Raw genomic sequence first — 15,614 nt, 5'->3', positions numbered from 1 at the left:
TATTTATTTATAAAAAATAAAAGTAAATAATTTAAAATAGATAAAATAATCATCTGAAGTCACATATTATTTTGTGAGAATATAGTCGCAATACTTTAGTTATAATTGTGCTTGACAACAATCAATTCCTAAGTTAATTTTGGGGATTAAGACCTACTTGATTTTAAGATAACGAAAAGATTAAACTCGTACAAATTAAGTTAGGCTTCACTGTAAGTATAATACTCGAAATTAGTGTCAAACGTTAGCGACGGATTTACTGCTGAATTTATCAGCAGATATGGCAATACATTTGTCGCGTAAAAAAGTTATTGTCGGATTAGATTTTCCGCTGGTAAAGCTCATAATTAATTGAACGCTGCGTTTTGGTCATACGCAATGTATTACCATCAGATTTATCCACTAGTAAATCCAACGGTAAATTTGATCTAAATTCAAAATGCGCAACCCTCTCCCCTCACATTCAGGAACACTCTTCTCTCTCCCCCATTCTCTTCTCTCTTCTCTCTCCCTTGCAACTACCTCCGGCAGCCCCTCTGGCCACCTTCCGCCAACGCTGCCCACCTCCGTTCTCCTCCAAAGTGTGCGTGAAATCGCCTGTATCATGTTTTTTTGTCTCAAACGAAATTGCTTCCTCTGCCTTTGCCACCATTGAAAGAGTTGCCACTGCCGCTTTCTCTATCGCCTGAGTTATGTCTCTCCTCTGTCGTCCAGGTAGGTCGCCCTCTACCCCGGATACCCCGTCGACCCATGTGACGTCACAGGCGGGTCTATTGGACCAGCAATTCACCATGGTCCCAAACTCGAACTGGGTGCCTCCTTCTGCTACGCCCCCTGCAGATGCAACGACGATATCGACAAAGCCAGCGGTGAGTGATTCGTCTAATGCCCCCGAGCAGGGTGCCCCTCCACCACCACTCGTCATTCGACTAAGCGTTTGGCCCAATGTCATGCAGTCGTGAGTTCAATTTTTTAATATTAATTTCGTTTATCTTAAGTTTGTTTATCTTATATGTTTGATAATGTGAGGTTTTTTTTCTGACAGGTTTGCACCAAATCTCAATGCTTGCATACAGGAGATAACTGAGGTCATTAAGTCCACGTATGACCATCCGTGGTCAACCTGCACACAGATGCCGGTTGAGACCAACTACCGTTGGTTTCAGAAGTGGGCGATAAGAACCTAATTTGGTTTGAATTAATTAACTGTATTTGAACTGTATTTTATTCCGACTAACTAATCTTGGTGAATCACTTTATGCAATTGAAATGCATATGGGGTGCAGAACATATAATGTCATGATTAAGAAGATCTATGACTACTGGGCAGCCAAACGACTTCAGCAGATGATGAGCGACGTTCGTAAGGGAAAAGACCACCTAACATCGTGGATCCATCCAAACATCAAGCGTGAACTAGAGGCCTATTTTAGAGATAATGACGGGTTCAAGCGTCATTATCTGACAAATGTCACTAACAGAGTTTCGCCCAGGTTGTCGAGGTATGTAGGTGGGTCGGCGACCTTCATCAATATGCAGATCAGAGTGGTAAGAATTTTGGCATTGCTTAATATTTTAGTAGTTACTTGAATTAGTTTTTTAATTTTTTCATCTATTTTATAAGAATGTAATTGATTTATAAGCATTCTTGTTTTGAATATGATCTTTGTTATTACCTTATTCTGTTGAGATATACTTATATAGTCCTGTATGAACTGAACTGAGCTGAGCTGATATAGAAATGCTTCATTGGTTTAATTTCCTTTTTGATTATCAAGTTAATTAATTAGTTAGTAGAGTTTAGTTAGTTTAATTTTCTATTTTAGTAAATTTAGGCGGTTAATGTAACACCCTAATTACCCTAAACCTTACCTCTAGTCGTAAAGCAAAGGTTAATCAAAGGTTATGACAATTCTAAGGCTTATACATATTTATATAGAAGAAAATAATATATTCTAGAAGCCCGATAAAGGATTAAGCTCAAAGACAGAATTACAAAAGCACGAAACGTTCACCCGAAGCTAACACATAAGATACAAGGTATAGATGCAAAAGAATGGAACATATATAGATATAAGAGTATAATAATCATAGAGGACTAGCCGCAGCTTGCGGAGTTTAAGCCGACTAGTTACAAATAGAAAAATACAGAGTTTTGGAGTTAAAACAACTTATACAACTTATCTCTCAAGTAACCCTTTAAGGCCATAAAGATTAATATACAAAGAGATGTGAAAGTAACTATAACAAAGTAAAATAGAAATGAACCAAGGAGGAACCATACTCTGCTCTGTCACCATATCCGCAATCTCATTGAAGTGGATGTGTAACCTGCGTCTGAAAAATAACAACAACATATGGTATGAGAACCGGAGGTTCTCAGTATGGTAACAGTGCCCAATATGTAAGATGTAAGGCTCCGGAACGCCGAAGGCAATCCTAGAACTTCACATCGACTACGGATATTCAAGCTTAGAATAAAATAAATAAATAAATAACTTAAACCATAACCAGGTTATCTAAACTTATGGGGGAATTCTAACTAATACTAATCACACAGCTGTATCCCACGGCCTTCGCCAACCTAACCTCCGTGCGATCCCATCGCTATCGCCTACCTAACCTCTTCAGCACTAGACAATCACAATTAATGCAAACAAGTAATACACAGGTAATAATCATATATCAAGTAATCAAAGCAAACAAGCACATAAAAGATGCATATGATGAACTTTCCTATTGGCTCGTGATATCACTTGTCGGTCCGTAAATGCCAACCCAACACATCCTCCCGGATGTAGCCTTTTCTGCCATGCCAGAGATATAGTCCCCTGCATGCACACTCATGCAGCAGCGAATCTGCTACGTCAGAGATATAGTGCCCTGCACACTCATGTAGTAGGGAGTCTACTACGCTAGGGATATAGTCCCCGCACACTTCCTGCAGCAGAGAAGGAAACAACCACCACTACTCATGCAGCAGAAAAATCTGCTACGCCGGAGATATAGGCTCCGCACACTATTAACAACAACTAGTCATGCAGCAGAACAATCTGTCACGTCGAAGATATAGGCTCCGCACACTCTCAACAACAACTAGTCATGCAGCAGAATAATCTGCTACGCCGGGGATATAGGCCCCGCACACTCTCAACATCAACTAGTCATGTAGCAGATCAATCTGCCACACCGGGGATATAGGCCCCGCACACTCTCAATATTCATCAAGATCTTCATTTTTCTCTGAGTCTTCGACTCATCACAACCATCATTAATTCATAATTTTCATTTTGAACTCATTAGTTCATCAGTTCCTCAATTCCAGTACCATCCTTCTTTCTCACTCCACTAAACCCATCCTTAGTACACCAGAAACCTAAACTTCCATTTGCTAACTTTTCAAAATGACATCAACTAAATCTCTAGAGTTCTTTCCCAAGTTCTCATACCCAAAATTATGTCCAAAAATCTTAAAATGATGTCATAGAAGCTTACAATCTTGTTGGGAAGGTGAAATAGTTGAAAACAAAATTTAAATTTGAGAAACAGGGCGTGTGTGTACGCACAGGGGAGTGAGCGCGCACGCCTTAGAGAAGTTTTAAAATGTGTGCGTACGCATAGAGGTGTGCATATGCACAGGTACCAAAATTCACAATGTCTGTGCGCTCACACAACCTGTGCTAGCGCCCTCAAAAGATTGACCTTCCCAACGTGTGCGTGCGCACAGAACTGTGCGTACGCACAGGTTGCAAATTCTTATTGGCTATGCGGGCGCACAAGCTGTGCTAACCCTTCAAACAGAAAGCCTTTCCCTGCCTGTGTGTCTGCGCACACAAACCAGAAATCACAAATTCTGCAGCATTTACAGAATTCAGATTTCAACACCAAACTTTGAATGATCATAACTTCCACTACAGAAATCCATTTCCTACAAACTTGATATCCACTTAAAGGTTTTTCAATGAAATTTAATTTAAAATAAATTCCAACAAATTTTGAAAACCGAGGCTCAAGTTATGATTCGTCAAAGTTCACCGAAAATCAATTTTTACCAAAAACACTAAAACTCAATTTTACCATAATTCTCAATTCAAGACCAACTCAAACCCATTTTTAACGATATCAAAACAACCCAACATCCATACCAACCACTCCTTCAACCATTTTATCAATCACACAACTTTCTTAACTATTAAACCATTTAATACTCACCTCATTCCAACTCTAAATTCAGCCTAATATCACATCCAAATTCCTCTGCCACCAATCAATATCAACACCAACCACAAGATTTAAAACTCCAAAATAATCATCAACTTATATCATCACACATCATAATCATTATTCAACACATCCAAAATCATCATAAAGACTCATAATTCTTCTCATTCACCAATAATGTTCCCATTTATCATCATTAATTAATCATCAACAATACTAACAACTCTCAACAACCATAACAAATCTCAACATTCGTCATCAAATTTCTCAACATTAACAACCATCAACATATAATATCACTCCTCAACCATATCCACTCCATACACTATCATATCAATCACTAAATTATAATTCACATTCAATTAACATATACATTCAATTCCATCCTATTTTAAGGTCAACTAGCTTAAATTTTCAGAAACATTACATATTACATAAAGGAAACCGAAACCATACCTTGGCCGATTCCCAATATGCGCAAACACCCAAAGCTTGATTCCAATAAGATCAACAAACCTCAAGCACCAACACCACTTCCAAAACTCACCAACTATCAAACTATATACATAACATAGCAAGAATCAACACCATGGCTAACCAAAACATCAAACCATAAGAGTTTGAAGAAACTTACCTTACCCAATGAGATTACAGATAAAATTCAACAATTATCCGCTACTAGAGATCGCCTAAACAACCAAAACCACAAAACTTACTCAAAAACCAAACTCCAAAAATGCAAAAAGTTAGGGCAGGAAACTGGGGTATGAGTTTCGAGTTCTTACCAGATTTTCTTAGATAGAAAGGAAGAGCTTATCGAGAGCTTCGCATGGCCGCAAACGACTCGTCAATCGGAGTTCCGTAACTCAAGATATGATCAAAACAAGGTTAAGGTGAATAGTAAAACCCCAAACGCCTTCTCTTCTCTCTTCTCACCATCCCTCTCTCTTTCTTTTCTGAAAATGAGGCTAAATGCCTCTTAGTTGGGGAATTTATATGTTTGGGCCCGGTCCAACCCACTAAGTGTTTTTGGTCCATTTGGCCGACTTTGGGCCAAAACCTTTAAAATTAGTATCCGGTTTTCGATTCTAAATTATTTTTATCCTTTCAAAACAATAAATCAATTTCACAAAATCTTATTTTCCAAAATACGTAGTACTGGACAGATTAGAGCCGGTACTGCCAGCTTAAGCGCTAGTCTGCATTTTTACAAATTTTTTTCGAAAAAGATACATTTTCCAACTCAGAAAATTTCATTAAATTTAAATTTCACCTTTATAATTTCAAATTAAAACTTCTAAATTTTGAATCTACTCCGGGAACTTAAGAATTATTATTTTATTAAAACGGTTTTACGTAAAAACTCCAGTTGTTATAGTTAAGATATGTTAGAATAGGTTAGATTAGGCTCTGAGATTGTTGAAAATGTTGAATTATTGAGCTGTTTGCTGATTCTTGCTACTAAAATTGTTTGGAAAATGCTTGACTGTATTAATAATAATTGAGTTGTTTGTATATTACCTTAATAATGATTGAAAAAATTAATAAGTTGAGAAGGATTGATGGATATTTAGTTTGGATGGAACCCTTTAAGGGTGGCTAAATCCGAATTTTAGGGGAGACTCTGTTGAAATTTTTATAAGATTTTTAGTGAAATCGAAAAAATTAAAATTATGTTTTCGAAGCTAGAATTAATATTTCTTGTATTTTGGTTCATATATATTTGTCTCTCATTGTTTATTAATTTGTTCGTTTATTTTATTACTTGGTTGATATATATATTAATTTGTAGTCTAAGTCGTTGGATCATGAGACGACACAGGCAGAGACCTTCAAGTATACCCATACTTTGAGGAAAAACAATGAGAGATTTGCTAACGAGCAGTCTATGGCCCATTATATGAGTTTAAATTAATCCTAACACTACAGGAAATTTTCATAATAGCGACCAATCAAACTTTTCTAGGATTTAAAAAAAAATCAGTTGCTAAATTGGTCGCTAAATTTCAATTAGCGACCGATTTGGTGACCACCCACTCTTGGTTGTTAAATTGGTCGGTAAAATAAAAATTAGTGACCGATTTAGCTATTAATGACAAAGCCAATCTAGTTGGTTGCTAAAATTGGTCGCTATTTTTTAACTTAGCGGTCGAATTAGCAACCAAAACAAAAAACAAGATTTTAGGGTATGTTAGCGACCAACCACTATTAAGCTTGTTTTTATATTAGTCGCAAAATCGGTCGCTAAATTAAAAATAGCGACCGATTTTGCAACTAATATAAAAACAAGCTTAATAGTGGTTGGTCGCTAAGAAGTTGGTCACTAAATCAATTGCTAAATGTTAAGATAGCGACTGATTTAGTGACCAACTATAAAATACTGGTTTTAAAGCAATTGGTCGCTAAATTAATTGCTATTTTATAATTTAGCGACCGAGATAGCAACCGACTTAAAAATATGTTGATAAAATAGTTGGTCGCTAAGGTAGCGGGCACTAAATCGATTGCTAAGGGTTAATATAGCGACAGATTTTTGCGACCAACTATAAAAACTTAGCATTAGAGAAATTGATCCCTAAATAGCGACCGAATTTGCGGCTAACTAAAAAATAAAAATTACAAATTAATTAGTTGCTAAATCGGTCACTGTTTTAAATAATAGGAACAAACTGGATTTCAAAATAAATTAAAAAAATCCATCACTTTTCAACCTTAACCCTAAGCTCTCTCCCCATATAGAGTCTCTCTCGCCGCCTCCCTCACTCTCCGGCGGAGTGGAGAGAGAAGTCACTTTCCGTTGAGTCCTAGTCGGTGCCGTTCTCGTCGGAGCCATTCTCGCCGGTGCCATCTCTCCTCTTTGAGTCTTTATTACTGTCTTCCCCTCGCCGCATACTTTCTCTATTCGTTCCGCCATTGTCGCAGATCGTTGAATCCCCATCCAGATCTGTTATTGCTCACATCGCGTCGTTCTTTTCTCAGCGTTGCCTCCTGTGGTAAATTTTTCTCCGGTAACAACAACAATAACAATCTTCCAGTTAAGCTGATTTTCTCCTTCAGTCAAGGTAGTTCAACTTCGTATCTCTGATTTTGATTTCTCACTATAATTCTAGAGAATGTCTCTATATTTTTATTTTGATTTGGTTTTATCTATTAGGATATTACTTATTTTTGTTAAATTAACACAAAATACAAAATAGCTCAATAATAAGTTGAATTTGGAGGTAGAAGCTACACTGAAGTGAAACGTGAGTTTCTTCATGGCGTGGCTCTTCTTCGCTCAAAGGAGACTCCTTACGCCTCTCACTTCACTTCAATCGCAACTGCATTGCATTGTCTTCTATTAGGTTTGTTCCTCTGAGATTCACTTTAAATTCTATAGATCTAAGCTTCGAGTATTGCTCCACCATTGCAAATTTGTATTTCACTGCTAACCAGGTGAGTATGACCATGCATTTTTTTTACTTGCGATATACTTTTCGCAATCCAAGCTAAATTTTATATTATTTATTTAAGCATCAATCTATTTGATGACATTTAATCATTAAAAATATCCTTTTCTTTGAGTTATTCCTTTAAAATATTTCAAACTATTGAGTATTTTTCTTGTATTATTGAAATTCCAAGCAGAAAGGAGTAAAATCTCAAAGGTTGGAATTAGAGGCAACCCTGAAGAGTTCTCATGAAGAACTTGAAAGTAAGAAAAGAAAGTCTTTCTTCTACAGAACCAAATGACAGATTTAGAACAGAAATTGCAAGTGGGTGTTGATAAATTACCAGTTAAAGTAATTATCCTCCTAATCTTACCTTTATTTCCAACTAATTTTAAAAGAAGACAAAAAACTGAAATAACAAGATTTGTATCCATTTCAACTTCGCAAGTCGCATAAAACGAATAATATCATAATTCAAACTCATCATAAGGCCAAAGTATGATTTTCTGAGTTGATGTTTCAGAAAGATTAGCCATTTTGAGCTCTTGTGTGTTAACTATTGTAACTAGTCAAAGTAATGCTATTGTAACATAGCATTTAAGTACAAGAGATTAATGTTTATAGTATGATTAGAATGAATAGTTTTATGTGTCTCATATTGGCAGAAGAATATATAATTGAATGTCTGTATAAATATACAAAAAATGAATGTATTTGTTATTCAAATGTGCTATAAAAATTTCGAAAATGTAATGTTTGCTATTATGTTATAGGGTGCTGAGGGTGTTGAACCTAAAGAAGAGATGGAAGTTAAGTCCAAGAACATTGGATCAAGCATTTCAACACCATCAAAGAGAAAGAGCAAGAAAAAATCAGAAGCAACAACTTCTCAAGCATCATCTTCTTCTTCTGAGGTACATATTCAAACAACTACTGTCCATGCTTCTTCTGCCATGAATTTCGAGTCTATTTTGGGAGTTGCTGGTGTTTCCATCATCTTTTAATAATCTTATTTCAAGTTCATTGATTTTTAATTGTTTTGTTGCATTTCCACCTTGTTTTTTATATGCAAAATTTGGAACTTGTAATTTATGACCTAACAACTTTTTTTTCAAACCTAATTGACAAATTCTCTTTCTAACCTTTTCTTTGTATATAGTTGATTTGAATAAGTCTCTTGTTTTCCAGGTACAGGCACAATTCCTATCCCTCACATCTTTCTTACATATTCTCCATGTCTTGTCTTGCAAGAGACTTCAATTGTTGTATAGGTTTGATTTTTGTTTTTAGAACTTATATATGACTTTGGTAATGATTTATTATTTGATTCTAGGAGACTTTTTTTTTGTTCTTTCCCTTTTTTAGGGATTTCAAAGGTTTGTGGACTGAAGTGGTCTTATGATGATAACCGTAAGTTAGCATCTGGAGGAAATGATAATTGTAACATCCTAACTACCAAAGCTCACGCTTCCGGCTGCGCGACTCTGATAGCTCGGACATTACGACGACACTTATACTATTTAATACTAAAATATGAGCCTGTTTAAAACTTTAAACCGTAATACCGCTCCCAAAAATACTTTCGTTCGATAACGTACATCCATAAATACCATACGGCGAGGGTACAAATAATAACCTAAAGCAATACAGAGCATCTCAACAACAACTAAGTATACTCTTCGTGACTTCTGCGCCCATATCCTGAAAGGGGAAAAATGTAGGGGGATGAGAACATCATCCTCGAAAGGGTTCTCAGTAGAGGGTTTTTGGGAATTACTGTAATAGGATACGTGAAGATAAACTGTACCAGTGATTAATAACCGTCTTATGCCTCTTTTCAAAAACAACGGTTTACAATAAAATTGAAGTCGAAAATCTTTCTGAAAGAGGAACCATTCAATTCTCAAAAACTCAAAAGCCTTTCAAAACAGTTTATCTATGCTGAAATAAAATAGCCTTTCATATTTTATTCTAAACCAGAAACACAAAACCGAAATCAACAATCGGTTCATCTCATTCCAACCACGGCCCTAGGCCCAAACAATCCAACCATCAACCAATCACCACAGTCCAACAGAGTCCCAGTAGCAAACACAAATAGGAAGATGCAAGCACAAACAAACAGTTATTGCAAGTAGAACAATTAGCAATTAATCACATATGCAAATCAAGTATAATATGCACACCCAAACAATGTCATATAGATGCATATGATGCATGCCTGTCCCTAGTGGCTGATGATATCATCTGTCGGTTATAGAGCCAACCCGACAAGTCCTGGTAGCTAACCATTGGACTGTCCCTCTGTCGCGCATCCCCAACTCGAGTTATACTCATTATAAACTTGATCATAACCATGATCCATATCCATCACCTTCACTGGTGAATATTTACGGGGGCGAGCTCATCCGGGGCTTTCACAGTGCCCGGCCACCCTTACGACATAGGGTCAAAAGAGCTTCGAGTCTCAACCTGGAGCACGTGGTGGCTAGCCACTGCTTCCTCCCAGGAAAACCCTAATCTCCAATAGTGGAAGTGCAAAATCACAATTATCAATATCTCAGCATATATGCATTCATTCTCAGCCATGGATCAACATCCATCTCAGCCATCCAGCTCATGGTCCAACCCAGAACCAGCCAATATTGATAATCATACACAGCCATTCCGACTCACGGTTCAATCCAAAACCAGCCAATACTCATAATCATACACAGCCATTCCGGCCCATAACAAAATAGCACTTCCACATTCAATATCATCAATTCATAAAATCGGCATTTAAGCCATAAATCACTTTTTTCCAAATTATTTCACCTTGAAATCAAGTTTCAACTCTTTTCAGCCTTTGCTTTAAAGACCTCATTTCTCAAATCATCTCGGCTCATAAGCCACTTTTACTCAAGGTAAATTCCCCTTTGAAAACAATGCCATTCTCGGCATCCTCTTTCCAAAGCTTCCATAACCATGGCAAGTTAAAGATTTATTTTGAAACATTCAAAATCATCCATTCAACAATGGGATTTTATAACAAAAGTTCCTTGGCAGAGTCCCAAGTCTTTAGGGGAGGATAGCATAACTCATTTCGCCAATTCATTTAAAATCATTAAAACCTTGGCTTTTCGATTTGAGTAATAAAATAGGGTCTAAGCCAAATCGAGTCACGTAATCTTTTACTTCTTTCAAAGCCGTTTCCTTTACTTAGGCAAAACTAGCTTTAACCCCCATGATAAATTCTAAAGCGTTTCAACTGTTCAAAATTGTTTTAGTCTTGCAAAAATTCAGAATTCAAAGAGTACTTAAAACTTTTCTCAAAACATTTCAAAATGAAACTTGTCAATAGACATTCAGGTTCTTTCAAAGTCATTGAAACTTCTTTAATTGAAACCCCCAAGTCAAATTCAAAGGCATAAACCTTTTTCACATTCAAACAGCTTTAAAGCACAAGTTTCATATAAATAACTTTCTCCTGAAAGAGATACAATGCCTTTCTTAAGAAGCAAGACTAAATCACAATTTCCTCTTTACTGATTCATTTCGAAAACATGAATCATCCTTTTCTCGATAATTCAAATAAAACCGGATTTCAATAAAGACTTTAACTCATCATGAATCATCCTTTTCACAAGTCTTTAACTCATCATTTTCCAGACAACATTTCAATAAAGACTCAGATTTTATAGAAATTTCGGCAGCACCTCCCCTAAAATTTGGACTTTGCCACCCGGTTTGGGTCCCAACTAAACCGTTTCAAAATCCTTTTCAACAGACCAAAAATCCAAAATCAATTCAAGGCAAGCCAAATCCAACAGTCATCTCAATTCCATATTTCAAGGAAACCGTTTCAAAAATCAAATCGTTATCAGCCGAATAAACTCATTTCTAAAGCTTTAAGGAAACGGTTCAGTAACAATCATTTATCAAAAACCAGATCATTTAAAGCAAGCCAGGCTGAATTCAAGAGTGGATTCTATTTTTCACATTCTCAATAAAATTAACTCAAATCAATTCTCAACGGGTTAAACTCGATCTCAAAGCTTTAAAAGAATCAACTTGAAAAGCATTTCGTTTCACAAAACCACACAACAATTCAACCAACAGACGTTCATAACCAACCAAGGCAAATCAAGCCATACATAAGGCCGATACAATCACCAAATACACATTCACTCACATCAGTATCCATATGTAATAATTCCAATATATAAAATATAGTTTTTGGAAAGCTCCCCTACCTCAAAACGCAATTCCATAACCCAAACGTCTCACAGAGTCCTTTCCGCCTCAACCCGAACTGACGGCAACCAAGACCTTAGCTCCCAGTCACGTTCACAATAACCATAGCAACACTAATCGCAACATACAATAATCAGGACTCGATTCCACGTTACCAAACACAACAGAATACTAACGCGAGATTGTTCGAAACATAATTTCTTACCGAAATAACACAATGAGGCAGTTGCGATTTCGAACAGGTCCGGCAACAGCTCCGGCGGCGACCAGAAGCTCCGGTGAATCAACTATAAAAACCACGCAGCATTAAAACCTTCTCGAGATCCAAAAAGGCAGGAACCTCAATTAAAATCCTTACCGGCAAACTTTTCTGGCGACGGTAGCAAGGTCTCAAGTGGCAGAAGCTCAGCCCGGAGCTCCGGCGGTGATCCCGGAAGTCACAGAACCATCCCTGGCGGTCAGAATCACAGAGATACGGCTCCCTTCTCCGGCAACGACACCTGCGGCGGTCGAAACCCCTTTCTGACGCGGTAGCTTGGCTCACCATCATCAGCAACGACGAGCTCCGGTGGGGGCAAGGGCTACCCTAGCGATGGCGACCACCACAGTGACAGCAGCGATGGCAGCAGCGTTGCTTTTCTCTCTGGCTGTCGCGTTCATTCTCCCCCAGATCCGATCGGCGACTGACCACCTTCAACGGCAAAGGAGCAAGTGACGGTGGCGGCTGGGTAGCGATGGATCTGAAGCAGGGAGGCTCGGTCGCGGGAACAGAACCTTACCTCCGCCGATCTCCCTCCCTCACAGTCGTGCAGTTCATGGAGGTGGCAGAAGCTTCATCCATGGCGACGCTGCAGCGCGGTGACAGATCGGCAGCAAGGCGCGGCTCTACGGGACGGCGGCGCATGCGAAAACGGCGGCGGTGAGGCAGCAGACGCGACCGGCTGGATGACGGCGCGGCATGGTGGCGAACTGAACGTTGCATCATCATCATCAACATTACTATTATTATTATTATTATTATTATAATAAAAATCTGCAGTGGTTCTGAGTCCTGTAAGATTAAGAAGGTGGAAATGGAGAAAGATTTGGGTGTTAATAAGAGTGATGATAAATATAAATGAGAGATTTGAGCGATGAGGGCATGATATGGATTATAATGATCAGATTGAGATATGGGATAGTGTCTCTCTCATGCACGCTGGCTCTAATAACACAGCAACACATTGAAGGGTCGCTTTCATGTGCCATCACTTTATTCCTTCTTTTCTCAGAGGCCAGGGAATGTATGTAGTGCAGGTCAGAGAGGTGAATACTGAATCAATCAATAATAACGCTTTCTCCTCCTCTCATTTCTCGTTGAAGGGATGATGAACCAACCAACCAACCACATTTTTATATACAAACAGAATGGAGCCAGTATAGGGAACTTGTTATTTTGCATACAAACTGAAAACGTGCACATCTATACATGTAGCGCGTGGAGTGATGAAATAATTATACCACTACTACCATTCCAGCAGTACCAGTACCAGACTCCTCTACTTCCTCAGGAATTTAAACTTAAAAGCCTGCTTCCCACAGTTGGCATCCATATATAATACAATATTCTCATCATTCATTCTCAAAATAAACGTAACTTCATCACATGTATACATATCTAAGAGTAATTTAATTAATATTATTCAAATTATTTATTAATTTTAATATAAAATTATCAAATATAAATCATATTAGCACAAACTCACTTGTTAATTCAAATTAGACACTTAGGGTTTGAATGGAATTGGAATGGAAGGCAGGGAGCAGTGGAAGTGAGAGACATGTGACATAGGGGCGGGGTAGGGGGGCGTGGGGGTATTGTCATCTGCCAGAAATGGCAGAGAGACAGAATGTGGACAAGAGTTGTATGCACACCTACACTCACTTTCACTTCTTCATTAGCATGGCCTAATCATTTCCTTCCATATATTCCTATTTACATCCCTCTATCATATTCACACATATCATATCTCATATCTATCGTAATCATTTTTCTATGCATCATATGCTTCTTTATCATAATTTATGACCCCAACTTTTATTTTATTTGTATGATACAACTTTTTTAAAGAATTCCTACTAATATTAGTTTAATTTATAAATTATTTTATATTTTTTTTATAAATTTAAAATATTTATTCACAAGCTAAATTTAAAAATTAATATCAATCTAACAAAATAAATGACACAAAATAAAAACATTAATTTGCTTTTAAAAAAAAAAATCGTATGGTGGAAGCGCGTGTGGTCTCCCACATTTGTTTCTAACTTTTCTCGATCGTCCTCCCGGTCATTAGTATTTAGTAGTGATATTTCTAGCTACATATACATGGGAATAGTATATCAACATAAGATACGAGGTATTATTTAGAAGCGTCATTGTTCATATGCAGTAATGTATGTGTTTTACGAAAGTGATGTATGTGTTTCGTGACAAATATGCATCATATATATGCTGAAGTTTTCATAATTGATATCACTTATTTATTTGCGATAACTAATCATGCTACATCTCTAAGTTCAAATGGCACTACTGTGATACTTATATAATAAATATAGTAGATGCGATAGCTCTCTCCCACTTCAACAACTTATTCATAATGCTATTAATTAAACTTTTGACACTTTATAGCTTTAAAATGAATTAATGGACATTTGTTGAGAAGCACATGTAACAAACTTAGTTGCTCAAACTTATAGCTTAGCTTGAATGAATATGTACATGTGTATGGAATTGTGAATATAACGATTAACGACCATCCAACTGTGTTCGCTTCAAATGTAAATAAACATAATTATTGCCACACAACTTTGCCATTGAGGTTAACGAAACAACTTTATTTTCTGCATATTAATACATACATACGTTATATATTTTCTACTAAAAACATTGACTCCTAGTATTTTCATATATATATATAATTTCTTCAAAAGATAACAAAATTCACAAGTACCTTTTTTCTATATAAAAAAAGCAATCCTTCCGAAGTTTAAAATGATCAACGTTATTCTTTTTTTCTAATTATACATATATATATATAATTTCTGTATACCTTCACGTACATAACTCCATATATATGCTAATAATTTTTACAAAAAATTAACTTTTGAAAATTAAGGAAATCTGATAACTGGTTATACATAAAATTTGATCTCTAAATTTCAAAACCTACCTATATCGCAATTTTAATTATATATTGAAGTTGATAATACTAAACTATATAATCGATGTTAAATGTTGATATGTGGTTAATATATAGTAGATCTGCAGACTAAACTATTGTTCTTACTGTAATGATAAAAGGGAAATAAAAAATAAAGGAAGAAGAAAGAAGAAAAGAAAGATTATTGAGGGATAGAATTATAGGTGGTAATTTGAATGAAAGGCATAATGGCCAGCTATAAGCAGAGACAAAAAAGAAATGATTTGTGTTTGCCACCGCCATGCCATTTTGCCATCTTACTTAGGGCTCAAATCCAAAAAGAGAAAAAGCATTGTCATTTAATAATCCAAGGGATCTTGCTCTGTATATCATGGAAGATATTATTCCCACGGTACGTATTTATTCTGACATCACCACCACGTTTGCCTTACGACACCATTAACCTATTTACAAAATTATGCACAATATTACACTTTTATTATACTCTCTTATTATAATTAACCTTCTCTATATTCGTCATCAG

This window comes from Arachis ipaensis, chromosome B03 (assembly GCF_000816755.2).
Source record: "Arachis ipaensis cultivar K30076 chromosome B03, Araip1.1, whole genome shotgun sequence".
Lineage (NCBI taxonomy): Eukaryota > Viridiplantae > Streptophyta > Magnoliopsida > Fabales > Fabaceae > Arachis > Arachis ipaensis.
The sequence above is the reverse complement of the archived record's forward strand: the minus strand, read 5'-3'. Positions refer to the sequence as shown.